Genomic DNA, 27,885 nt, shown 5'->3' with positions numbered 1-27,885 from the left:
TCAGTCATCAAAAAGTGGCTGAGAATGGAGGTCACGGAACCAAACAACAAGAGAACATCAATGCTAGCAGTGACCATCAGCTCTACGACCAACGTGACATCTCACAGGCGGAGGCCAATTGCCACGCTCCAAACGGTCAGCTCGCAGAAGAGGCCATGTGCGACGACGCTTAGGATCAGCTCTACGTTCAACGCCGCGTGGTTCAGGCAACGGCCATCTGTCATGAGCAAGTACAAGTCAATGAGAGATTTATTTATTTTAAACAATGTACAGATAAATAGTCTTAACTTGTGTAAGAAAGAATACTTGTTTCCATCAACCGCTGCGATAGCGTCAGTATTTCTGTGCGTCCCTCCAGGCAACAACCATCTGTTGTTGATAAGACATATTTCAAGAGGCATGAGTTAGAGTAATTGACAAAAAACTACCACATTTCACATATCCGTCCCACAGAACTACCACATTTTGAAAACTGGCCCCAAACTCCAGATTAATACTAATTTTGTGACAAAAAACTACCAATTTGAGTTGATGACCGTTTTTATGATTTTAAACCTGTTTATGACATGTGGGACCGGCAGCAAAGTCAACTCTATTTATTTTGACCGTGAAGTTAACCGTTATGACAAATGGGACCCACACGTCATCATCAATCTTCTTCTTCCTTCCCTCCTTCTCTGTTTGACATTTCAACAAGCACCTTATGCGCATCGGGCAGCACCACCGTGCCGACGCGTCGACGCCGGTGAGCAGCGGCAGCCTGTGGCACCGGCGACCTTCTTCTTCCTCCTCCTGCTCCCTGCTCCCTGTGGCCTTGTTTGCGCGGCAGCGAAACGTGATGCTTGCTTCATGCCGTCACGCACGACGAGCCACCCGCGGGCAACCAGCCAGAGCGGCCGGGAGGGCGGCGGTCTTCACCGACGCAGCAGCCGTCCGCCTCCTGGCCGTGGCCAAAACCTAGCGCTGTGGCTGTGGTCGCTTCCCTCCTCCTAGTCCAAGCCAAGGTGGTCTCGCCGGCGCGTCGCCTCCGTGATGATGGTGCTGCAGGACGCCTGGGGCTTCGGCGCATACCTCCGCCACCCTCCGCTGCCGGGGCTCGCGGTCGCTGGTCTCCCACATCTGACCGACGCTGTTGCATGCTGCTGCTACTCTCCTGCATCTGGACGGTGCCGCGGCCTGCTGCTTGTGCAGCGTGATGGAGACGGTGGTGGTGACCGGATCCACGCCGGCGGCGTGCGGGGACGATGGTGGCTACCAGATCCGCGGCTCGATGCACCGGGGCGCGAGAAGGAGGTCCTCGGCGAGCAGCAGCACCGATTGATTTAGCTGACGCCGGTGTCCTGCTCTGCTGCTGGTAAGGTGTTCGAGGAAATGCCAACAAGAAGGAGAAGAGGAGGAAGAAGAAGGTTGGTGCTGACGTGTGGGCCGTTAGCCGTTAGCGCGGCAGCCGTCCCGACAGGTGGGCCAGCTCTGTCAGAAAGGGGTTTAAAACAGTTAAATCGGTCGTCAACTCGACCTGGTAGTTTTTTGTCACGAAATTAGCACTAATCTGGAGTTTTTGGTCAGTTTTCAAAATGTGATAGTTCTGTAGGATGGATACGTGAAATGTGGTAATTTTTTGTCAATTACTCCATGAGTTACCGAATATTCAAACAATATGTACATATCATATTCAAGAAAGAATACCTATTTTCAACATCCTCGATAATAGTATCATCTGCGCTAGTCCTGCAAGTACCCCCAAAATCAAGTTTACCACGAGAAAACGAGTTGGTTTAAACCAATGACATACCAGCTTAATGCATTAAAAATAGACAATGGAGGATAAGAGCATGAGGAGAGGGTGCGGATAAGTACGGTATCAAGTATGTATATGATAATAGCAGATTCCAACAGAACACACCGATGAATTTAGTTCTGGGAATCATGTACTCCCTCCGTCCGGAAATACTTGTCATCAATTTGAATAAAAGGGGATGTATCTAGATGTATTTTAGTTTTAGATACATCCTTTTTGTCCATTTTGATGACAAGTATTTTCGGACGGAGGGAGTACCATTATATCACTACATCAGTGCACTACAGCTTGGGGCACACACAAGTGCATAGCACACGCACATTGTCATACCAGCCCAAACCAATTGGACCCAAATAATGTTTAAGTGAAAATGATTGAACGATGTGAAAACTAGAGATGAATGTACTGACAGGACAGCTTCCCTAAAACCCAGAACTTCTTTTATTTTAAACATAGAGGCATAACGTTTCTTAGTTAAGAGGCGGTGAATAACATCCCTCGGCAGGAACGGAGTTTCTTCCTCATCATAAAAGTTCATTCCAACAAAATTCCCATCATTGTCAATAAGAGCCCCCCCAATCCCAGCCTAGCAAAACAAAAGTAACACACATGAGAATGGATTTTTGGAACCCGGGTGTATCGGAGGACCTTATTTTAAATACTTTAAAATTCACATTTTAAGTTTCAAAAAAATTCGAAAAGAATTCTACGTGATCATATGGATGTATATTACATGTGTAAAGTTTAGTGATGAAATAAGTAAACATGTAAGCTATACAAAAATGACAAAATGTTGATTTCCAAATAGTGAATAATACATGCACTATTCATCTTTTCATGCATAATCACGATTTTGTCATTTTTGTGTAACTCACATGGTTACTTTTTTCAGCATCACAAGTTGCGCATGTGTAATATACATCCATATAAACATGTTGATTTATTTTCAGAAGTTTTTGAAACTTTAAAATAGTATTTTGGCACTATTCAACCAATGCACCCGTCCTCCAAAGTTACTTTTTGAACATACAAGGGTTACTCACAGATAGCGTTTGATAGATGTAGTGAGAGCTAGCTTATATTAGTATTCCAATGCCAATAATTTTTTGGCATGTTAAAGGTACTGGGAAGTCCACAAGAAATACCTTGGTGATTTTACAGGTGGAGACACAAAGTTCTATGCAATCAAGTTCGCTTTGTTTGCCAATCAACACCGTCCCCTCGACAGCCATTAGTTTGCGATGTGCAAAAAGACTACCCACAGCTATTACGTCCATAGATGAGGTAACTGGATCCCCACTGATTTTTATTGTCCGAGGACGCCAAAATCCCATGATGTCAATAAGAGCAACATTGTAGTGTAAATTATAACAGTTCAATATCCCTACGACTAGAAATCCATTTGGAAGGACAACTTCAATCTGCAATGATAAGATTATATGTTAACCAGTATCTGAAATGAAAAGGCACAAAATAATAATTGATAGCAGTTAGTAGTAACAACCCTCAAGTTCTCATCAATCATGTGTGCACTGCCAGGAACTCTAACCAAACTTGCTGAAGTCAGAATTGTTGCAGAGCATGCTTTGCCCTTTATAAATATACCTGAGCAAGAAAACTTTTTTTGCAAATCCTATAGAGATAATAATTTCAGTTGTCAATCATTGATCAAGTAAAACATGGAAAAGTAAGGACTGTATAACAGAGTCATCACCATTGAAGGAAGCAAGTGAGACAACACTTTGATTCATTTTTGAAGCAAGACGTTTGCTTGATTCTGAAGCAAGTGAGTAGGCACTTCGGTCCATTTCAAAATGAACACTTTTGAATGGTTTGCTCAAGATATCCTTCTCGAATATATCATCGAGACGATTAAGGTATCGCCCGCCTAGCATGATACACAAGTTAAATGTGTTTGATACAGTTTTTGAAGTGTGCGTGTGCAACATAAGGAACTACTCAGCAAAATAAGTAAAAATGTATTAGCCGCCAAGGGGTCATGGTAGGCCATTGTAGTTTCAACATGTAATCCAAGAAAATTGAAGTCTGATGGTGATGATCCATCTTCCTTATTCCATCCCACCTACCCTTCACCAAAAGTAACTCCCTGACTGGTGGAGTCATCAACCCACCATTTCCACATCTTGCTCAAGGGTTTGCATACCAATTATGTCATATGAGTATTCCTCACAGTTTTAATGTTTCTATGTTATCTTGTTTGCCAGACTCCAAGTCAGCTTCTGTGCCTGTGGATTTGCAGACTGATGTGCCACATGCATGATTAAATTTACTTTTATGATTTCCATAGCAACAAGCGGGCATTCGCCTAATGCTAGTACTAATCAGTTGGAACGATTTTGCTATGTATGAACAGAATATGACCACACACCAAGTTAGTGGATAGGATCCCCAATAATCTCCCAGTTAGGTCGTTTATCACATAAAAAATGGGGAAGCTATCGTCCAGCTTGCCATGGATCTACGATGAGGAACACAATCTAACTTCCCGTGTAATCTCTGCGCCGTTCACCTCCTGGGTCCAGGGCTGCATCATGCTGGACTTACAGCCAATATCCTATGAAATAAATTTGCTCACCTCATGGCATGAAATAAGATTCTCCATAACGACTATTCATTTTTGCTACAGCATGATCAACCTCTTCCTTAACACTGCACCACAATGTAGAAAACTCTCTGATAAATCGACACAGAAAAGATAATACAGACCTTGATGTAGGGTGGAACCCTAGATGGCCGATCTTTCACGAAAGGAGCGGATCCCAACTAAGAACATGAAGAACACGAGGGGAAACACGAGGGGGAACACAAGAGAATCACTCAAACCAACAAGATTCGATTACACATGCGCTAGATTCAAGAACACAAAGGGGGATACACGATCCACGATCAACAAAGGACGATACAAAGGGTAACCGGTTCTTCTCCGTGAGGAGGTCTTGATGGGGGTCTTCTCCGTGAGGAGGTCTTGAATCCAAGGTGGATCGTCTCCGTAGAGGGGCCGCGGTCTCTCTCGTGGAGTAGATCCGATATGGATGAGCAAAGCTCTATCTCTAAATGAGCTAAACCAATGCTAACCCTAGAAAGAGGAAGGGGATGGAGTATAAATAGTCTAGGGGGGCGAAGAGGTACATGGGCTTCGGCCCTTTACTGTGCGCAAACAGACGGAGCCGGATGTCCGGGCGTCGGGCCGGATGTCCGGGGCTTTAGGAGGGGCCGGATGTCCGGGCTGGGGGCCGGATGTCCGGGCTGGCGGTGCAAACTTCTGTAGTCTCTGGATAGGCGGGGTCGGATGTCCGGGCTGGGGGACGGATGTCCGGCGGCTCGGGAAGAGCCGGATGTCCAGGCCTCTGGCCGGATGTCCGGGCTGACGTGGTTCAGCTTCGGGTGCCTTCTGTGATGGGCGCCGGATTTCCGGGCTGGTGCCGGATGTCCGGGCTTGCAGGAGGGGCCGGATGTCCGGGGCCTGGCCGGATGTCCGGGCCCTGTAGCCTTTCTCCAGTTCCTCTCGTCGTGCTCCTTCATCCTTGTACTTGGTGACTTGTCCATCATTCCGAGCATCTCCGAGAGGGTCTCCTTGGTACCTAGGCATGTGTAGTGTCCTTGCATAAGGTAGCAACCATGTCTCACATGAATGGAAAGGAGAAGCATTTAGGAGCGGGTTCACCTTAGGTCCAATGGCGTAGGCTCGAGTGTACATGGGGATGATCGTAGGATGCTCCGCATCATCTCCCCTCCCTTGGGAAAGATCCGACCTCGGATCGAAATCCTCATCACCATGGAAACGGTTGTCGTGGAAGGACTTGTAGTTGGACGAAGTGGAAGACATGGCGCAATCCAAGTACTCCAAGGTGTGTCCGGAGTGGTACACATGCAAAAAGAGCAAACACAAACAACACTTGGAAATACAATGGTTAGCGCACACAAAGTGTCCGTCATGTAAGAATGAGTCCGTGAGGCAAGATTGTTCGTGGCAAAGCGCATGAAGCTTATCAAGATGATATAGAATGATATGCAAAGTGTTCATGGGATAAAAATCATACATTGTGCACACAAATGTGTTTTGAATATGATGAATACAACCACGGTGCAAAATGATGTCATAGTGATACGGTTTATCAATAGCATGAATATGGCAATGGATGCTCAATATGAGTATGTTATCATGCAATTGATGGTAGGCAATGTGATCATTATGTATGAATATGCCATCAAGAAAGATAACAACAAATTTGCTAAGGAAATGCACAAGCTCATATATCATGGATGACATGGGAATAGGTGCAGCAAGACAAGCATAATGTGTGTCAATCCATGCATAAGATGCAAATTTGTCATGGGTGGTGTTGTACCATAGCTCGATGTCGTGGTAGAAGTGTTGGTCCGGTGGTGCATCCACTAAGTCCGAGCACTCCTCAACTTGAAGGTCCATAGGGTCCATCTCCAATGTCGGTCCTCCGTTCACGAGATGTAGCATGTAGAAAACAAGAAGGAAACAACAATGAAAGAATGACCCATCCAACATGCGTATTTGAGAATGGCTCAAAGGGAAGGAGTTCACCTTTAGTAGTTTCTCAAGGGTGATGGAGTTGCGCATCATGTATGCCTTCTCATAACCAAAATGTTTCGTGATCGTACCGCCTTGTGAATCCTTCAAAACGAAAGAACATGACAAACACTCGGAAAAACAAATGAGGTTAGTGCAAATGTAGCACCTATCATTCGAGTGGTAAGATACCAAACAAGTGTTCTCATCATTCTTATCATAAGAAAGGACAAGGTGTGGTATGGTATGAAAGCATATGATGCGAGAACAACCAAATACAATAGGCTCAATCAAACGAGCATGCATCACACGTAAGGTGTCAAAGTCTCCAAGATCAATAAGCATAGTATGGTTGCACTCAATACAATTGGATATGAGAGAGGCAACTAATGTACACAAGAGACAATGATCAAGATATATCATGTGAGAGGCATGAACATAGATGTCATCAACCCAAGAAAGCGAGTAATGGAACATGGGTGATGCAACCAAGCAAGTAATCATAGTGATCAAGTCAAGCAAGCTAGTAGTGCGAAGATGCAACGTACTAGAAGGAATCATGGCAAGCATGTCATGTGTGCAAATAGTGGTCATGAATAATGCACAAGACATATCACTAGCATGAAAGCAAGATATGAGCAATATATCATCAATGTATTGGCAAGAAGTCCTATGTAAATAGCAATGGAATATCATGACTCTCCCAACACAAGAATCAACAATAGCATGAGGCACATGATAAACATGGCAATAGCAACAAGGATCTCCACCAAACATGCAAATACACATAGGAGTAGCATTATGGTGAATCATGGGTAGATGCAAGCAAGGGTCACAATTGCATGGCAGAATCATAGAAAGAAGCATAGCATGCAAAGTGAACACGGGAAAATGGACATAACGTAACAAGTGATATATAGTCCAAAGCCGTGTGAGAGCCAAGTAAAAGGAATGCGTGAAGTTGTTGCGCGAAGGGAATGGTGGGAAGGACAATCCACGGGATCCCAAGTCATCTTTGCTCTCAAGAGCTCGTTTCGTCAACTCATGGGATTGTGAGGTTGACGAGTGTTCATAAGTACCTACACAAAACAAAGACAAAAGGAAAATTGTGTGTGCGTGGTAGATGTACACATCATCCATCATGATGCGCACGTGCTTGTGTTGGTTAGCACAAAATATCCAATGCTCAAATAAATGAGATACGTGATATAGAAACATGTCATCCATCATGAGAGGTTTGTTATTATGTATAGCATAATGGAGACTCAAATTGTGTAAAGCATCACAAGAAATGTCTAGAGCATTGTTATGAATGATATGCATATGGTGCAAGAATGATGGGAATCATGCAAAGTATGGAATGCATCAAGATCTCCTAATATGTATGAGGAAACTATGGAGGTCTCCTCATGAGCATTAGTGGAAACATCGCATGGAGAATATTGACAACATCCAAAACAATGCATATTTGGAAAAATGTGATCGTGGCATGGTATAGTAGATGAATTGCGCAAATCATGTAAAGGAAGCATGGCAATATCATCACATGAAAAACAAAAGCCAATGACCATCATCTCGTCATCTATACCATAAGTGCAAATGGGATGTATTTTAATGGGGCATGCATAGTTACTATGTTGAGATTGAAATGAAGCAATATGGGAGATCTCACTCATAGCATATGACAAGTTCAATGGATTGTCAAACATGAAGTGACCAATAGAATTTTCACATGATATCCTATGGAGCATAGCATCACAACTAGGCAACTCAACATGCTCATCATCATATTCATCATAAATTGGTAAGTCATGACATGAAGAAGTCGCACTAGCATGAAGCATGGGAATAGGTGGATCAACATCATGCAAGCAATCATTGGGAAAATAGTCCACTAGTGGGACAAGAGAAGCACTATCACCTATGTTACCTTTGGAGCGTAGCTCATGTGTTGTAGGAGAGGTTGCAACTTGATGGTACCATGTGGGGGGTTCATCATCGTCCACCATGGCATCATCGTTTCCATTGGAGGTATGGACTCGTCGAGGATAGGCGTGTCGTCATGTAGGAGACCTAGCACCAAAGAAGAAAACACACTAGGAGTAGAGGTTAAGTCATTAGAAATCATAGTGGCATCACCTGCCGTGTCAACTACCTCACTCACTAAGTGTTGTGGCTCACTCACTCCCAATATGATGCTCTCACTCGTATGGTTGGTGAAGTCACTCAAATGGCTCTCAACCTCACATAGGATGTGTGGCATGCTCTCAAGTGTGGGGCTAGTGGTGGTCACACTCATCCTCTCATAGGCAATGCTCTCCTCACATGGCAATTGGGTCATCTCATGATATGTGGGTGTCGGAGAGATGTTGGTGCAAATGTCTCCATGCTCAACCTTCGTGTCGCCGTCTTGTTGTTGGAGGCCCATATGATGTGGCACCTCGTAGCTCGTCTCCATGACCGAAGGGAATTTCCCATGCTCGGCCATCTTCCTTGAGGGGCTTCCGAAGATGGAAGTGTCGCCCTCGCTCGTAGGTGGTTGCCTTGTTGTTGAAGATGTTGATGTAGGCGAACTCATGGGAAGTAGGCGAAGATGCCGTACGTCCAAAGGCGAAGATGCCTTCATAGCACTTGGCGAAGATGCCGAAGTGGTTGTTATAGCCGTAGCTCTGTCTTGGTGGTGCTCGTCTCGCGGTCTTCTCTTATGCTCTTGAAGCGTGGCCTTGGCGTGAAGTAGGGCTTGTTCGGGCTTATGCATTTGCGCTTGTGGAGCATCTTCATGTTGATGGTGTCATTGTCGTACTTGAGCTCGTAGTAGATGTCGTTCATCGTCGTCGTGCACATGTTGCTTGGAGGTGACTTGCCCTTCATGATGATGTGGATCACGAGCGTGATGGTGGTCACCATGTATATGTGGATGTGGACGACTTGCACTTGCGTTGCGTGGGCGCTCCGAAGATGATCGACTTGCTCGCCGCCGCCTTGAGGATGATGAAGGGGAAGAAGACTTGTAGTCGGCCACCATGTCCTAGTTGATCCTTTAGCTCGCCCAACTTGGTGTCGATGTAGTCCCTTTTCCTTGCTTCGGAGTGGTGTATGTCGATGGCGAGGTTGTCGAGGCGCTCTCGCAAGGTAGATTGTGTTCCTTGCATTTGTCGTTGTAGATCGAAGATGGACGCTTTGGTGTTGTAGTTGTTCGCGCCGTCGTTGTTGTCGAAGACCGGAGATGAAATGCCTTGCCTATCCATCACAAGACTCGAGCAAATATGAGTGGGAGAAAGAGAAGAACTTATACCAAATGTACCTTGACCGATGTTGAAGATGGATCAATGATCACTCAATGTGTAACAAGGAAATAGCACAATTAGTACCAATTCTTGTCGGTTTCTCACACCTACACAAATAAGGCTTATGGTGGAGCTTGGTGAGGATAGTGGCACAAAAATTTGATGCAAAATGTTAGCAAGAGTCAATAATGTTGAAAGAGATTCACAAATTCGCAAGTGAAACAAGTAGACCAATAGCAAAGAATGGCACACGGAAACACACACACGGATAGATAAATGGGGTCGTGCAACCAAGGAAAGTGCACAAAATGTGGAGTCCACGGAAAACGCTCGTGTTGCACAACTCAAGAGAGACGCTAGCACGATTGCTCAATAGGCGGATACTACACTTGTGCACAACCTATGATATGCAAAATGGATAAACTTTCTATCCCAAGTATGCTATGTATGTATGGTTCCCGGTGTTTCTTTCAAGATGATCCAAGATGATCGGATATGACAATCTTATATGCAATGTGGTATGATGCTATGGCACTTGCTTACAAGCTTCTTTGCTCACTCTTTTTCTTTGCTTAAAAGCTTATTCTCTTCTTTTTATATATGTATGGCCACTTTTGTACAATGCACAAACCAAGATAGCAATTGTGTATATGCGGGAACAAACTTGAGGCACACGAGATGATATGATACCAATATGATATGGTATGTATGCAATGTATAGTGTAGATCACTAATGTGCACAAGTACCGTTGCCGGCAATACTCAAATGGCTAGTCTCGATAGGCAAGTGACGCAAAATGGGCTAGGGGTTAACAATGCAATGTGCAAGGGAATATACAATGGAGGGATACCACGATACCAAGATGATATGGAGGTTACCGTCCGAGGCGATGATGAGTGGCGGTGTTCTTGATGTACATACCAAGATGATGGAGACTCGTCCCTAAGTAGCCGAAACACCTTAGGAAACGGAAAAACCGCGAACTCAAAATCTCAAATGTCAAAAGTCAAAACGGTGGTAGCGGGAACTCAAAGGGATTGCGGAAATGCAATGATGGGGTTTTTGCGAGTAGGCAATGCGGAAGTGGAGGGTAAGGTGGTGAACTATACACGGTGTCGGGGTTGGAAGCACGGTCCCTAAGTAGTCGAAACACCTTAGGAGACGCAACTCACAACACAAACAAAATTGGGTTAAGTTAGGGTGGCGGAAGTGTATGGTGGGTAAGCCTATGCGGAAGTTATGGTGGTGGTTGATGAAGAAGCAATCATCCCTAAGTAGCCGAAACACCTTAGGAGACTCAAATCACAACTCAAACAACCTCAAATGCTAAGGGGAACAAAATTGGTTAGGTTGCGGAAGTCGGTGGTGGTTATGCGGATGTTGTGGTGGAAGCCCTAGGCAAAGATGCCAAAGTTGTCAAAATTTGATGGAGTCAAATGGGGATGGGACCTATCTAGATGGATAGAGGATGTCAATAGCTACTCAACGAGCTAAAGAACGCGAAAATCGGACTCCGGATGTGGAAGTTATGCACAAAACGGTGAAACGGAAAAGCTGAAATGTACAGGGGTCGGACATCCGGGGCTTTGGCCGGATTTCCGGGACCTGATGTCCAGAACCGCGCGCGAAAAAGCGCTCCAGGAGCCGGATGTCCGGGGGGCCAGATGTCCGGGGCTACGGGCCGGATGTCCGGGCTCCAAATCCGAGGATGAACTCGAGGAACTCGATTTTAGGGGCGGAAATTGATGATTTCGGGGGCAAAATTGGAGAGATTTCGTGGATGAAAAGTGGGGAAAATTGGGGGAAAGCTAGATCCACAAGTAACAAAGCAAATCCACGGATCAAATTCAACAAAACATCATCAAACCAACAAAAAAAAATTAGGGCTATTTTTGGTGGGGAATTTTCGAATTAGGACGAAAAACAACAAAATCAAGGCTAGAAAACACAACGGGGAGGCTCCGAAATCGTGATCAATGTGGCTCATGATACCAAGATGATGTAGGGTGGAACCCTAGATGGCCGATCTTTCACGAAAGGAGCGGATCCCAACTAAGAACACGAAGAACACGAGGGGAAACACGAGGGGGAACACAAGAGAATCACTCAAACCAACAAGATTCGACTACACATGCGCTAGATTCAAGAACACAAAGGGAGATACATGATCCACGATCAACAAAGGACGATACAAAGGGTAACCGGTTCTTCTCCGTGAGGAGGTCTTGATGGGGGTCTTCTCCGTGAGGAGGTCTTGAATCCAAGGTGGATCGTCTCCGTAGAGGGGCCGCGGTCTCTCTCGTGGAGTAGATCCGATATGGATGAGCAAAGCTCTATCTCTAAATGAGCTAAACCAATGCTAACCCTAGAAAGAGGAAGGGGATGGAGTATAAATAGTCTAGGGGGGCGAAGAGGTACATGGGCTTCGGCCATTTACTATGCGCAGACAGACGGAGCCGGATGTCCGGGCGTCGGGCCGGATGTCCGGGGCTTCAGGAGGGGCCGGATGTCCGGGCTGGGTGCCGGATGTCCGGGCTGGCGGTGCAAACTTCTGTAGTCTCTGGATAGGCGGGGTCGGATGTCCGGGCTGGGGGGCCGGATTGTTCGGGAACGTAGCAGAAATTCAAAATTTTCTACGCATCACCAAGATCAATCTATGGAGTAATCTAGCAACGAGGGGAAGGGGAGTGCATCTACATACCATTGTAGATCGCGATGCGGAAGCGTTGCAAGAACGCAGATGAGGGAGTCGTACTCGTAGCGATTCAAATCGCGGTTGATTCCGATCTAAGCACCGAAGAACGGTGCCTCCGCGTTCAACACACGTGCAGCCCGGTGACGTCTCCTACGCCTTGATCCAGCAAGGAGAGAGGGAGAGGTTGGGGAATACTCCATCCAGCAGCAGCACGACGGCGTGGTGGTGATGGAGGAGCGTGGCAATCCCGCAGGGCTTCGCCAAGCACCGCGGGAGAGGAGGAGGAGGAGGTAGGGCTCCGCCAGGGAGAGGAAAACTCATGTGTTTGCAGCCCCCAATACCTCAACTATATATAGGGGAGAGGGAGAGGGCTGCGCCCCCTCTAGGGTTTCCACCCCAAGGGGTGCGGCAGCCCCAAAACCCATCTAGGGCGGCGGCCAAGGGGGGAGAGGGGGAAACTTGCCCCCCAAGCAAGGTGGAGGCGCCCCCTCCCCAAACCCTAGGCGCCTTGGGCCCTGGTGGGGGGGGGGCGCACCAGCCCACCTGGGGCTGGTCCCCTCCCACACTTGGCCCATGCTGCCCTCTGGGGCCAGTGGCCCCATTTGGTGGACCCCCGGGACCCTTCCGGTGGTCCCGGTACATTACCGATATCACCCGAAACTTTTCCGGTGACCAAAACAGGACTTCCCATATATAAATCTTTACCTCCGGACCATTCCGGAACTCCTCGTGACGTCCGGGATCTCATCCGGGACTCCGAACAACATTCGGTAACCACGTACATACTTTCCCTATAACCCTAGCGTCATCGAACCTTAAGTGTGTAGACCCTACGGGTTCGGGAACCATGCAGACATGACCGAGACGTTCTCCGGTCAATAACCAACAGCGGGATCTGGATACCCATGTTGGCTCCCACATGTTCCACGATGATCTCATCGGATGAACCACGATGTCGGGGATTCAATCAATCCCGTTTGCAATTCCCTTTGTCTATCGATATGTTACTTGCCCGAGATTCGATCGTCGGTATCCCTATACCTTGTTCAATCTCGTTACCGGCAAGTCTCTTTACTCGTTCCGTAACTCACATCATCCCGTGATCAACTCCTTGGTCACATTGTGCACATTATGATGATGTCCTACCGAGTGGGCCCAGAGATACCTCTCCGTTTACACGGAGTGACAAATCCCAGTCTCGATTCGTGCCAACCCAACAGACACTTTTGGAGATACCTGTAGTGCACCTTTATAGTCACCCAGTTACGTTGTGACGTTTGGTACACCCAAAGCATTCCTACGGTATCCGGGAGTTGCACAATCTCATGGTCTAAGGAACTGATACTTGACATTAGAAAAGCTCTGAGCAAACGAATTACACGATCTTGTGCTAGGCTTAGGATTGGGTCTTGTCCATCACATCATTGTCCTAATGATGTGATCCCGTTATCAACGACATCCAATGTCCATGGTCAGGAAACCGTAACCATCTATTGATCAACGAGCTAGTCAACTAGAGGCTTACTAGGGACATGGTGTTGTCTATGTATCCACACATGTATCTGAGTTTCCTATCAATACAATTCTAGCATGGATAATAAACGATTATCATGAACAAGGGAATATAATAATAACCAATTTATTATTGCCTCTAGGGCATATTTCCAACAGTCTCCCACTTGCACTAGAGTCAATAATCTAGTGCACATCACCATGTGATTAACACTCATAGGTCACATCACCATGTGACCAACATCCAAAGAGTTTACTAGAGTCAACAATCTAGTTCACATCACTATGTGATTAACACTCAATGAGTTCTGGTTTGATCATGTTATGCTTGTGAGAGAGGTTATTAGTCAACGGGTCTGAACCTTTCAGATCCGTGTGTGCTTTACGAATATCTATGTCATCTTGTGGATGCTACCACGTGCTACTTGGAGCCATAAGTAATTGCTCTACTATACGAATCCGGTTTACTACTCAGAGTCATCCGGATTAGTGTCAAAGTTCGCATCCACGTAACCCTTTACGACGAACTCCTTTTCACCTCCATAATCGAGAAAATTCCTTAGTCCACTACATACTAAGGATAAATTCGACCGCTGTCATGTGATCCATTCCCGGATCACTATTGTACCCCTTGACCAACTCATGGCAAGGCACACTTCATGTTTAGTACACAGCATAGCATACTGTAGAGCCTACGTCTAAAGCATAGGGGACGACCTTCGTCCTTTCTCTCTCTTCTGCTGTGGTCAGGTCTTGAGTCTTACTCAATACTCACACCTTGTAACACAGCCAAGAACTCCTTCTTTGCTGATCTATTTTGAACTCTTTCAAAATCATGTCAAGGTGTGCGTTCTTTGAAAGTATCATCGGGCGTCTTGATCTATCTCTATAGATCTTGATGCCCAATATGTAAGCAGCTTTATCCAGGTCTTCCTTTGAAAAACTCCTTTCAAACAACCCTTTATGCTTTCCAGAAATTTTTTACATCATTTCGGATCAACAATATGTCATTCACATATACTTATCAGAAATGTTGTAGCGCTCCCACTCACTTTATTGTAAATACAAGTTTCTAACAAACTTTGTATAAACCCAAAAACTTTGATCACTCCATCAAAGCGTATATTCTGACTCCGAGATGCTTGCTCTAATCCATGGAAGGATCACTGGAGCTAGCATACCTTTTAGCATCCTTAGGATCGACAAAACCTTTCTGATTGTATCACATACAACCTTTCCTTACGAAAACTGGTAAGGAAACTTGTTTTGACATCCATCTGCCAGATTTCATAAATGCAGCTAATGCTAACATGATTCCGATGGACTTAAGCATCGCTACGGATGAGAAAATCTCATCATAGTCAACTCCTTGAACTTGTAAAAATACTCTTTGCCACAAGTCGAGCTTCATAGATGGTAACATTACCGTCCATGTCCGTCTTCTTCTTAAAGATCCATTTATCTCGGATTTCATGGCTTCGAGCCATTCGTCGGAATATGGGCCCACCATCGCTTCTCCATAGCTCGTAGGTTCATCGTTGTCCAACAACATGATTTCCAAGACAGGATTACGCATTACTCTGAAGTAGTACGCATCCTCGTCGTCCTACGAGGTTTGGTAGTGACTTGATCCGAAGTTTCATGATCACTATCATAAGCTTCCACTTCAATTGGTGTAGGTGCCACAGGAACAACTTCCAGTGCCCTGCTACACACTAGTTGAAGTGACGGTTCAATAACCCTATCAAGTCTCCACCATCCTCCCACTCAATTCTTTCGAGAGAAACTTTTCCTCGAGAAAGGACTCGCTTCTAGAAGCAATTACTTTTGCTTCCAGATCTGAAATAGGAGGTATACCCAACTGTTTTTGGGTATTCTATGAAGATGCATTTATCCGCTTTGGGTTCGAGCTTATCAGTCTGAAACTTTTTCACATAAGCGTCGCAGCCCCAAACTTTTAAGAAACGACAACTTAGGTTTCTCTAAACGGTGTCGTCTCAACGGAATTGCGTGGTGCCCCTTTTAAAGTGAATGCAGTTATCTCTAATGCCTAACCCATAAACGATAGTGGTAATTCGATAAGAGACATCATGGTATGCACCATATCCAATAGGGTGCAGTTATGATGTTCGGACACACCATCACACTATGGTGTTCCAGGCGGTATTAATTGTGAAACACTTTCCACAATGTCTTAATTGTGTGCTAAACTCGTAACTCAGATATCTCTATGATCATATCATAGACATTTTATCCTCTTGTCACGACGATCTTCAACTTCACTCTGAAATTACTTGAACCTTTCAATAATTCAGACTTGTGTTTCATCAAGTAAATATTCTCAGCATCTACTCAAATCATCTGTGAAGTAAGAACATAACGATATCCACTGCATGCCTCAGCATTGATTGGACTGCATACATCAAAATGTATTACTTCCAATAAATTGCTCTCTTGTTCCATCTTACTGAAAACGAGGCCTTTCAGTCATCTTGCCCATGTGGTATGATTTGCATGTCTCAAGTGATTCAAAATCAAGTGAGTACAAACGATCCATCTGCATGGAGTTTCTTCATGCATATATACCAATAGACATGGTTCGCATGTCTCAATCTTTTCAAAAACGAGTGAGTCCAAAGATCCATCTACATGGAGCTTCTTCATGCGTTCTACACCAATATGACTCAAGTGGCAATGCCACAAGTATGTGGTACTATCATTACTATTTCATATCTTTTGGCACGAACATGTGTATCACTGCGATCGAGATTCATTTTAGGTGCAAGACCATTGAAGGTATTATTCAAATAAACAGAGTAACCATTATTCTCCTTAAATGAATAACCGTATTGCGATAAACATAATCCAATCATGTTTATGCTCAACGCAAACACCAATCTCGATGGTAGAGAGAGCATGCGATGCTTGATCACATCAACCTTGGAAACACTTCCAACACACATCGTCATCTCACCTTTAGCTAGTCTCCATTTATTCCGCAGCTTTTATTTCGTGTTACTAACACTTAGCAACCAAACCGGTATCTGATACCCTGGTGCTGCTAGGAGTACTAGTAAAGTACACATTCATATAACGTATATCCAATATACTTCTGTCGACCTTGCCTGCCTTCTCATCTACCAAATATCCAGGGTAGTACTGCTTCAGTGACCGTTCCCCTCATTACAGAAGCACTTAGTCTCGGGTTTGGGTTCAACCTTGGGTTTCTTCACTAGAGCAGCAACTGATTTGCCGTTTAATGAAGTATCCCTTCTTGCCCTTGCCCTTCTAGAAACTAGTGGTTTTACTAACCATCAACAATTGATGCTCCTTCTTGATTTCTACTTTCGCGGTGTCAAACATCACGAGTTGCTCAAGGATCATCATATCTATCCCTGATATGTTATAGTTCATCACGAAGCTCTAATAGCTTGGTGGCAGTGACTATGGAGAACCATCACTATCTCATCTGGAAGATTAACTCCCACTCGATTCAAGCGATTGTGGTACCCAGACAATCTGAGCACATGCTCAACGATTGAGCTTTTCTCCCTCAGTTTGCTGGCTTAAGAAACTTGTGAGAGGTCTCATACCTCTTGACGTGGGCACTAGTCTGAAATCCCAATTTCAGTCTTCGGAACATCTCATATGTTCTGCGACGTTTCAAAAACCGTCTTTGGTGCCACAATTCTAAACCGTTAGCATTACGCACTGAACTATCACGTAGTCATCAAAACGTGTATGTCAGATGTTTCGCAACATCTACAGACGACGCTGAGGTTCAGCGCACCGAGCGGTGCATTAAGGACATAAGCCTTCTGTGCAGCAATGAGGACGATCCTCAGTTTACGGACCCAGTCCGCATAATTGCTACTACCAACATTCAACTAAATTTTCTCTAGGAACATATCTTAACCAGTAGAACTAAAGCGCAAGCTATGACATAATTTGCAAAGACCTTCTGACTATGTTCATGATAATTAAGTTCATCTGATTAATGAACTCCCACTCAGATAGACATCCCTCTAGTCATCTAAGTGATACATGATCCGAGTCAAACTAGGCCGTGTCCGATCATCACGTGAGACGGACTAGTCATCATCGGTGAACATCTCCATGTTGATCGTATCTACTATACGACTCATGTTCGATCTTTCGATCTCTTGTGTTCCGAGGCCATGTCTGTACATGCTAGGCTCGTCAAGTCAACCTAAGTGTTTTGCATGTGTTCCGAGGCCATGTCTGTACATGCTAGGCTCGTCAACACCTGTTGTATTCGAACGTTACAATCTATCACACCCGATCATCACGTGGTGCTTCGAAACAACGAACCTTCGCAACGGTGCACAGTTAGGGGGAACACTTCTCTTGAAATTTTAGTGAGGGATCATCTTATTTATGCTACCGTCGTTCTAAGCAAATAAGATGCATAACATGATAAACATCACATGCAATCAAATAGTGACATGATATGGCCAATATCATTTTGCTCCTTTGATCTCCATCTTCGGGGCACCATGATCATCTTTGTCACCGGCATGACACCATGATCTCCATCATCATGATCTCCATCATTGTGTCTTCATGAAGTTGTCACGCCAACGGTTACTTCTACTTCTATGGCTAACGCGCTTAGCAATAAAGTAAAGTAATTTACATGGCGTTATTCAATGACACGCAGGTCATACAAAAAATAAAGACAACTCCTATGGCTCCTGCCGGTTGTCATACTCATCGACATGCAAGTCGTGATTCCTATTACAAGAATATGATCAATCTCATACATCACATATATCATTCATCACATCTTCAGGCCATATCACATCACATAGCACATGCTGCAAAAACAAGTTAGACGTCCTCTAATTGTTGTTGCAAGTTTTTTTACGTGGCTTGTATAGGTTTCTAGCAAGAACGTTTCTTACCAACGTAAAACCACAACGTGATATGCCAATTTCTATTTACCCTTCATAAGGACCCTTTTCATCGAATCCGTTCCGACTAAAGTGGGAGCGACAGACACCCGCTAGCCACCTTATGCAACTAGTGCATGTCAGTTGGTGGAACCTGTCTCACGTAAGCGTACGTGTAAGGTCGGTCCGGGCCGCTTCATCCCACAATGCCGCCGAAACAAGATAAGACTAGTAGCGGCAAGAAGAATTGGCAAAATCGACGCCCACAACTACTTTGTGTTCTACTCGTGCATAGAAACTACGCATAGACCTAACTCATGATGCCACTGTTGGGGAACGTAGCAGAAATTCAAAATTTTCTACGCATCACCAAGATCAATCTATGGAGTAATCTAGCAACGAGGGGAAGGGGAGTGCATCTACATACCATTGTAGATCGCGATGCGGAAGCGTTGCAAGAACGCGGATGAGGGAGTCGTACTCGTAGCGATTCAGATCGCGGTTGATTCCGATCTAAGCACCGAAGAACGGTGCCTCCGCGTTCAACACACGTGCAGCCCGGTGACGTCTCCCACGCCTTTATCCAGCAAGGAGAGAGGGAGAGGTTGGGGAATACTCCATCCAGCAGCAGCACGACGGCGTGGTGGTGATGGAGGAGCGTGGCAATCCCGCAGGGCTTCGCCAAGCACCGCGGGAGAGGAGGAGGAGGAGGAGGTAGGGCTCCGCCAGGGAGAGGAAAACTCATGTGTTTGCAGCCCCCAATACCTCAACTATATATAGGGGAGAGGGAGAGGGCTGCGCCCCCTCTAGGGTTTCCACCCCAAGGGGTGCGGCAGCCCCAAAACCCATCTAGGGCGGCGGCCAAGGGGGGAGAGGGGGAAACTTGCCCCCCAAGCAAGGTGGAGGCGCCCCCTCCCCAAACCCTAGGCGCCTTGGGCCCTGGTGGGGGGGGGGCGCACCAGCCCACCTGGGGCTGGTCCCCTCCCACACTTGGCCCATGCTGCCCTCTGGGGCCGGTGGCCCCACTTGGTGGACCCCCGGGACCCTCCCGGTGGTCCCGGTACATTACCGATATCACCCGAAACTTTTCCGGTGACCAAAACAGGACTTCCCATATATAAATCTTTACCTCCGGACCATTCCGGAATTCCTCGTGACGTCCGGGATCTCATACGGGACTCCGAACAACATTCGGTAACCACGTACATACTTTCCCTATAACCCTAGCGTCATCGAACCTTAAGTGTGTAGACCCTACGGGTTCGGGAACCATGCAGACATGACCGAGACGTTCTCCGGTCAATAACCAACAGCGGGATCTGGATACCCATGTTGGCTCCCACATGTTCCACGATGATCTCATCCGATGAACCACGATGTCGGGGATTCAATCAATCCCGTATGCAATTCCCTTTGTCTATCGATATGTTACTTGCCCGAGATTCGATCGTCGGTATCCCTATACCTTGTTCAATCTCGTTACCGGCAAGTCTCTTTACTCGTTTCGTAACTCACATCATCCCGTGATCAACTCCTTGGTCACATTGTGCACATTATGATGATGTCCTACCGAGTGGGCCCAGAGATACCTCTCCGTTTACACGGAGTGACAAATCCCAGTCTCGATTCGTGCCAACCCAACAGACACTTTTGGAGATACCTGTAGTGCACCTTTATAGTCACCCAGTTACGTTGTGACGTTTGGTACACCCAAAGCATTCCTACGGTATCCGGGAGTTGCACAATCTCATGGTCTAAGGAACTGATACTTGACATTAGAAAAGCTCTGAGCAAACGAATTACACGATCTTGTGCTAGGCTTAGGATTGGGTCTTGTCCATCACATCATTGTCCTAATGATGTGATCCCGTTATCAACGACATCCAATGTCCATGGTCAGGAAACCGTAACCATCTATTGATCAACGAGCTAGTCAACTAGAGGCTTACTAGGGACATGGTGTTGTCTATGTATCCACACATGTATATGAGTTTCCTATCAATACAATTCTAGCATGGATAATAAACGATTATCATGAACAAGGAAATATAATAATAACCAATTTATTATTGCCTCTAGGGCATATTTCCAACACGGCTGTCCGGCGGCTCGGGAAGAGCCGGATGTCCGGGCCTCTGGCCGAATGTCCGGGCTGACGTGGTTCAGCTTCGGGTGCCTTCTGTGATGGGCGCCGGATGTCCGGGCTTGCGGGAGGGGCCGGATGTCCGGGCCCTGTAGCCTTTCTCCGGTTCCTCTCGTCGTGCTCCTTCATCCTTGTACTTGGTGACTTGTCCATCATTCCGAGCATCTCCGAGAGGGTCTCCTTGGTACCTAGGCATGTGTAGTGTCCTTGCATAAGGTAGCAACCATGTCTCACATGAATGGAAAGGAGAAGCATTTAGGAGCGGGTTCACCTTAGGTCCAATGGCGTAGGCTCGAGTGTACATGGGGATGATCGTAGGATGCTCCGCATCAGACCTTACACAAAACGAGCTATTAAATAAGGGAAATATAGACGCCAAATAGTTGCAGATGTTTCAGAGAAATGTAAGAAAATCTAAAACAATTTCTCCAGAGTGTAGCAGAAATATGTATTAGCGCCAGATTAAAATAACAACCGTAATCTAGTACAGTAAAAATGCAGCTTGTTGGGCTACGGGAAGGGATGGTCACAGATGCAGAGCAACAGACGATGTAAAAAAAACACAAGTACAAAAAAGCTAATGGGGCAGTTTTGGGGATAAAATCGTAAACCTCGGAAGCTGCTGTTTGGCTTTCAGAATGATACACCTTACATAAATTCAAATAGAAATAGGACAGGGAGATGTAGTATAGGATGAAGTGAGAGAGAAGCATGGATAAGCCAGACAGAGTGTGTGGTTCATCGATACTGAAAAGTGCGCATACCTGACCATCCCGCGAAAGAACATGAATTCACGAATTGAAGGCCTTTGTACGTAGAGGGTCTTTCTTTGTTTGGTACCAGAGCAGTTCATCCCAACAAAGTTGCCATCAAAGTCAACAAGGGGACCTCCAATCCCGATCTAGCACAAACAATAGGATGAAGTTATGCTTGAAAAATGCAATTCATAATGCCTGAAACTAAGGATATGCATCATATACAGTTATCATTTGAACTGTACAAACTAAAGCAGCTAGCTCATCTCGTGGATTCGGCATGTGCTTAACATTTTCTCGTCGATATGAACGCTTACAGAGGAAAGATCTACCCCGCTTGTGGTCTTTAATTCTCCTGAACCAAAATAGCGCCATACAGCTGCTACCTTCCTATAAGGCTCAAACGGCATGGCACGATCAAGACTTAGACGACTTAGATGAGCGGCATCAGTAACAGCAATGTTCTTGATTTTGACGATGAAATAATCAACATATAACCGAGGATTCTCTATCCACCCCATGACAGCTTGATGATCGGGAAGGCGTACTTTTATCTGAAACGAGAACAGGGCAATGGTTGTACTGAATTAATCATTACAGGTGCAGCATATATATTACTCCCTCCGTTCCATAAGATAAGAGCGTTTTTGACACTATACGGAGGGAGTAGCATAATTAATAATCCAGAAAAAGTTACCGTCAAACTTTCAGCGATCTTATCTCTAGGCCAAGTATACGGAATCAAATTTATCGATGTCAGGAAACACGTAGCATCAGGACATGCACTTTCAACGCATATACCTGTGCATTCGCGTAAGATGGTATCACCTGAAGAGGGAGAGAGTCATACGTGCAAACTGAATAGCTGATCATAAAAAAATGTAACATGAGAAATTATGAATAGTATGATCACCAACCGTCGAATGAGGCCAGCGCCACAACACTCATGCTTAATCTCGAAAGTACTTGCTTACTCAAGGCGCCATTTCTGGATTCACTCAATCTCGCTACGGACTTAGCGCTCAAACCTAGTTAATTGAAATAAAATCATGTGTGATACAGTTAATAGAACAGTCACCTATGAATAGGCAGGAAAAGGAAGCAAAAATGGACTCACTTGGCCTAATTGCTTTCATCTCACTGCTCATTCTTGCCCTTGTAGTATCATCGACCCCTTCCTTAACTCTAACACTGCAGCGCAACGTAGAAAACTCAAGTGTTAAATCCACAAAGGCAATATATCACAACCACATTAAACAAGGGAAAGTTAGAACAAGAATGGAGCCAAATAGTTACAGATATTTCACCGCAGAGAAATTTAAGAAAATCTTTAACAATTTAAGAAAAGAAACACATGCGTACAAAAATGGCTAATGGGACAGTTGTTGGGGTAAACTCGTAAACCTTAGAAGCTGCTGTTGATACAGCTCGCACAGAAACTCAAATAAAAATAGAAGGGGGTATGTGGCACAATACGATGCAGCAAGAGAGACACATGGGTAAGCCAAAGAGGGAAGGGCAGTTCATCAATACTAAAAGTGTGCATACCTGACCATCCCCTTACGCAACAAGAATCGAAGAATTCGCTCCCTTCGCACGTAGGCAGTCTTTTCCATTTTGGTACGAGAGGAGTTCATCCCAACAAAGTTGCCATCAAAATCAACAAGGGGGCCTCCAATCCCTGCCTAGCGCAAAAGTGACAATGAAGTTACACAGAGAAAATGCAACTCATACTCACTGAAACTAAGGATATGCATCAGTGCATACAATTATAGAATATACTATTAAGTCACTGACACCATCATAGAGTTATTTGTGTGAACTTTACAAAGCAGCTCACCTTGCGGATCCGGCACGTGCTTGCAATTGTCTCACCGGTTGGAATGCTTGGAGAGGCAAGATTTAGTCCGCTTGTCAACTTTAGAAGTCCTGAATTGAAACAGCGCCATACAGCTACTACCTTCGTATGAGGCTCAATCTGCATGTCACGATCAAGACTTGCGGCATCAACTCCAGACACATTCTTGATGTTGACAATGAAAAAATCAACACATATCCCAGGATCCTCTATCCGCCCAGTGACAATCCGATTATTCGAAAGGCGTACTTTAACCTGGAATGAGCATAAGGTGAATTAATGATTACAGGTGCAACATGCATACAAGCATAATTAATAGTCCATGATAGGAGTAGAGAGAAAAGTTACCGTCAAATTTGCAGGCCAAGCAGGTGGAATCAACCGTCTTGATGTTAGGATTGTAGCTTCAGAATCAGGAGCTGAGGTTTCAATGCATATGCCTGTGCATTCACGTAACTTGGTATCACCTACGCACACGTGCAGACCGAATAACTGGTCATTATAATAAAACAGGCAATATGAGAAAGTATTAACAGTAAATATAATCACCAACCACCAAACGATGCAAGCGCCACGACACTCCTACTCAATCTTGAAACTGCTTGCTCACTGAGTTGACTCAAGGCGCCTGCCAATTAAGGAGATATACCATCCAAAGCTAGTTAATTGAAATAAAATCGTACTATGTGATAGTACAGCTTAACAGAAGAGAAGCGTCAATTTTATTGTTATATGAGTGTAAATATGCACTTGAAGGGAAACAGCGGCATGGACTGACTTGGCCTAGCTACCCTTTTGTAAGAGCATCTCCAACCGTTCGGCCCCCCAGGGCACCGAAAAACTGCGCCCTGGGGGCGAGCCGGCGCTAATTCGGCCCCTGGGGGCGGCCTAGCTCCCAGCCACGGCCCCAGGCGCCCCCCCCAGCCTTGGCAAATTCAAACGTAGTTCATTCCCGCGCCAAAAATAAACGCCACAATCCGGCGATCAAGCGGTGATCGGCGATCGATGAAAAGTTTGGCGTACAAAAATCAGAATAGAAACGCGCATCAGACGGCGAGGTCGGCCTCCAGCGTCGGCGGAGTCGGCGTGCGCGGGCTTGACGGGGTCTCTGTGCTTGGCGGCGTGGCTTCTGCGCTGCGGGCAGTCTCGGCGGCATCATCGGTCGGGCTTGTTGGCGGCGTCGGCGTGCGCGTGGGCGTGGGCGGCGTCGTCGTGGGCGTGGGCGTGGGCGGCGTCGTCGAGGGAAGCTGGTCCAGGATGAGGCCGACATGCGCCCTGTACCACGCCTTGACCGCCTCGTCGGTGCTCTGGAGCATGTCCGCCCCGCCCAGCAGGAAAGCCAGGTTGGTGTTCCTCTTCTTCGCGGCGACGTTGGTCCGTGTGTCCATGGGGGAACGTGACATTTGGGTTGAACCCACCGTGCACGTCCCCGTCGGCGTAGCCCGGCGATCCCCATGGCTGCGGCGTCGGAGACCCGACACCTTGCTGGCCCCAGGGCGCGTACGGCGCGTGGTTGCCGGGGGGATTCATCATCCCCGCGCGTGCCGCCTCGGCCTCGGCCTGGTCCGCGGAAGCGGCAGCGGCGCGTGCCGCGTTGTCACGGGCCTTCTTGGCGAGGGCCCTGTTCCGCCAGTCGGCGGTGACGGCCTCCCGTCGCTGTACTTCTACCCTCCAATCGGCGTTTGTCATGCCCGGCGGCTTGGACGGCGGCGCCCTCGGCTTCCTCTGCTTCGGCTGGGCGACGGAGGCGGTCGCGGTTGCCGCGACGCGGGGACGACGTACTTCTTCGGTGCCATGGCGGCCGGCTGGGAGGCGAGCGGGAGAGAGAATGGCGGGATGAAAGGAGAAAATGGGAGGGAACTGGGGAAAAAGCGGGGAGAAACGGCGGGAAGAGGCGCTCGACTCGCCGACAGGGCGGACCCACGCGCGCCTTTTCGCTTGTGCCGGCGCCCCAGGCGTCCCCCAGGGCGCCGGGTTCTGCCTGGGTCCGCCGGCACCAGATTCGACCCGAGCCGGCGAAAAACGGGCTTCTGGGGCGACTGGGCCGTTTTTTTGGCGCCGGCGCGGCAAAAACGTTTGGGGAGGGCCTGTTGGGGACGCGGCTGGAGATGCTCTAAGGGCGTTGCTCTTCATCGCCTCTCGTCAGCCGGCGCTTCTTGTTTGCCATCCAGCCTGAACATCAAGGAACAGAATTCAACTAACACTGAACAGAATTCAGCTAGTGGATCGATATGGTTGCCAAATAAATTGGAGGGACTGAACTATCCGTATACAATATATGTAGATCGGAGGAGGAAACTAGGTTAAAAAAAAACCAAGAAAGATAGATTTTGAATTAGATCTCGGACAATCCAAGCAACCAAAATTTCACCGGAGGTGGAGAAGCGATATATATAGTACCTTGGAAACAAGATCACCGGCCGCCGCTGGATTCGTCGACCGAAGGACCTCTGCTCCGACTAGTCCAGCAGGATCGGTTTCTCGGGGAAGCGGAGGATGTTGTCACGTCCCAATAGTAGTCGAAGTAGGCTTTGGTAGAATATTTTTTTAGGGTTAGTTTTTTTTTTTCGAGAATCCTTAGGGTTAGTAGGCTTTGGTAGATGAATTGGGCACTTCCCGGACTGCAGGCCCACGGTCATTCGTCGGCCTTTCCGCTAGACTCCTTTTTATTCCTTGTCCGTGCCCCTTATTTTCTAAAAAGTAGCCAGGACAGACTTAATTTTAGGACCCCAATAAATGTCACATGCGTGGCATGAACACATGGCACTTTGAACTTTTCGACGGCAAGTTTAGTATGCGAGGATGGCATTTTTAGTTGTCAAGCATGATAACTTTTTTTTGGATGGCAAGTTTCAATTTTTTTGGGGGTTTTTTTTTGAATGGCAACTTTAGTTTAAGAAAATGTCAGGGTCGAATTGCTTCGTGCCACACGTGTAGCACTTATCATTTGGGTAATTTTAAGATATCATCTCCAATTTCTCAGAAAGAAAATGGGAACATATCCTTTCCTTGATATAATTATATAGTGTCCTGACATTTTGCATACAACACCCCATACGTCAATATTTCATTAGCGGTGACAAAACAATGCACACATTTACTTATGATTTAATACTTGGGCAATATTAGCATCACCTATAATAATTTGAATTTATGTTAACATTAGAATCCCGCCGTCGGTGAGGGCTTCTATTTATCCGGACCATGTGTGCTCTATAATCTTCTTAGGACAAAACTTGATGAGTATCTATTCGTTTCACCATATTATACATATTTTTAGCTCATTTCAAATCAGCAGTATTGGCATTCAACAATATATCGTATGGCTCTTCCATCGCTTGCCCTCACTTTGAGCTATTGATTTTATTATTATTTTGAAAATGTTCTTTTTATTCTTTTTTATTATATATGAATGTTTGCCATTAACATTTATTTATTCTGTATGGTTTTCGCATAATATTTATTTTGGTAAAAAACCGTATCAACAAATGCTCCCTCGAGGTTGGGTCCGAATGCATTTTGATTCGGGCCAGAGCTCGAAACTTTCTTTTTGAACACAGTATAGACGCAAGCGCTCATATATATGTGTATACACTCACCTCTATGAATGCACACATACAATCATACCCCTGTGAGCACCTTCGAGATACTGAGCCAGCATATCATATTGAGATTTATGAAGTCATCGTAGACGCCCCGTAGTCTTTTTTGCAGGAATAAAACTTGTATTACTCAATCAAAGTATCTTTACAAGTACTTCTAAGCTTCTTTATCTCAAGCACTACGTGAGCATATATTGATCTGTCAACTTCCATGCTCTGGATCATGTTCACTGCATTGACTGAATCCAGTTTAATAATGATAGGCAAATCACTCTATAGGGCAAAGGCCGCGCAAAGTTCCGCTTCTAATGCCTCCCTACGAGAGTACAACTTCGTACATGTTGAGAAGATGATTGCTCCTGTATCGTCCCTGAGAATCATGCTAGCGCCAACTTCTCCATTCGATATGTATGAACCGTTAGAATTCAACTTGACCCACCCTTGCGCTGGAGGTCGCCAACTGGAAGCAGCACCCGGAGCTAGGGCGCTGTTATTTTTAGCAGTCTGGTCAAGGGTTATGACCATCTTCCCTTTACGTGTATCAACATTCATATTCAATTTAATTCTGATGATTGAATCCAGGTAACTTTGAAGAAAACAAATAGAGACCTCCATTGGTGGTGCCGGTTTATTGTGAACCACTTCATTGCGAACATGTCAGCTTCTCCAGAAGGTCATTAACAACATGCATCTAGTAGCTTAATCTAAGGGCGGCAGAACTTGGAGCAACCATTCCTTCCCTGAGTTCTTAATGCCC

General features: G+C 45.9%; 1 pseudogene; it reads right to left on the bottom strand.

Moving 5' to 3' along the window:
• On the bottom strand, positions 1-25,215 carry LOC123120647 (uncharacterized; annotated as a pseudogene).
• Positions 25,216-27,885: the final 2,670 nt, after the last annotated feature.

The sequence above is a fragment of the Triticum aestivum genome, chromosome 5D (genome assembly GCF_018294505.1).
Source record: "Triticum aestivum cultivar Chinese Spring chromosome 5D, IWGSC CS RefSeq v2.1, whole genome shotgun sequence".
NCBI classification, from domain to species: domain Eukaryota; kingdom Viridiplantae; phylum Streptophyta; class Magnoliopsida; order Poales; family Poaceae; genus Triticum; species Triticum aestivum.
Note: the sequence above shows the minus strand (reverse complement) of the source record. Positions and strands in the feature narration are given on the sequence as shown.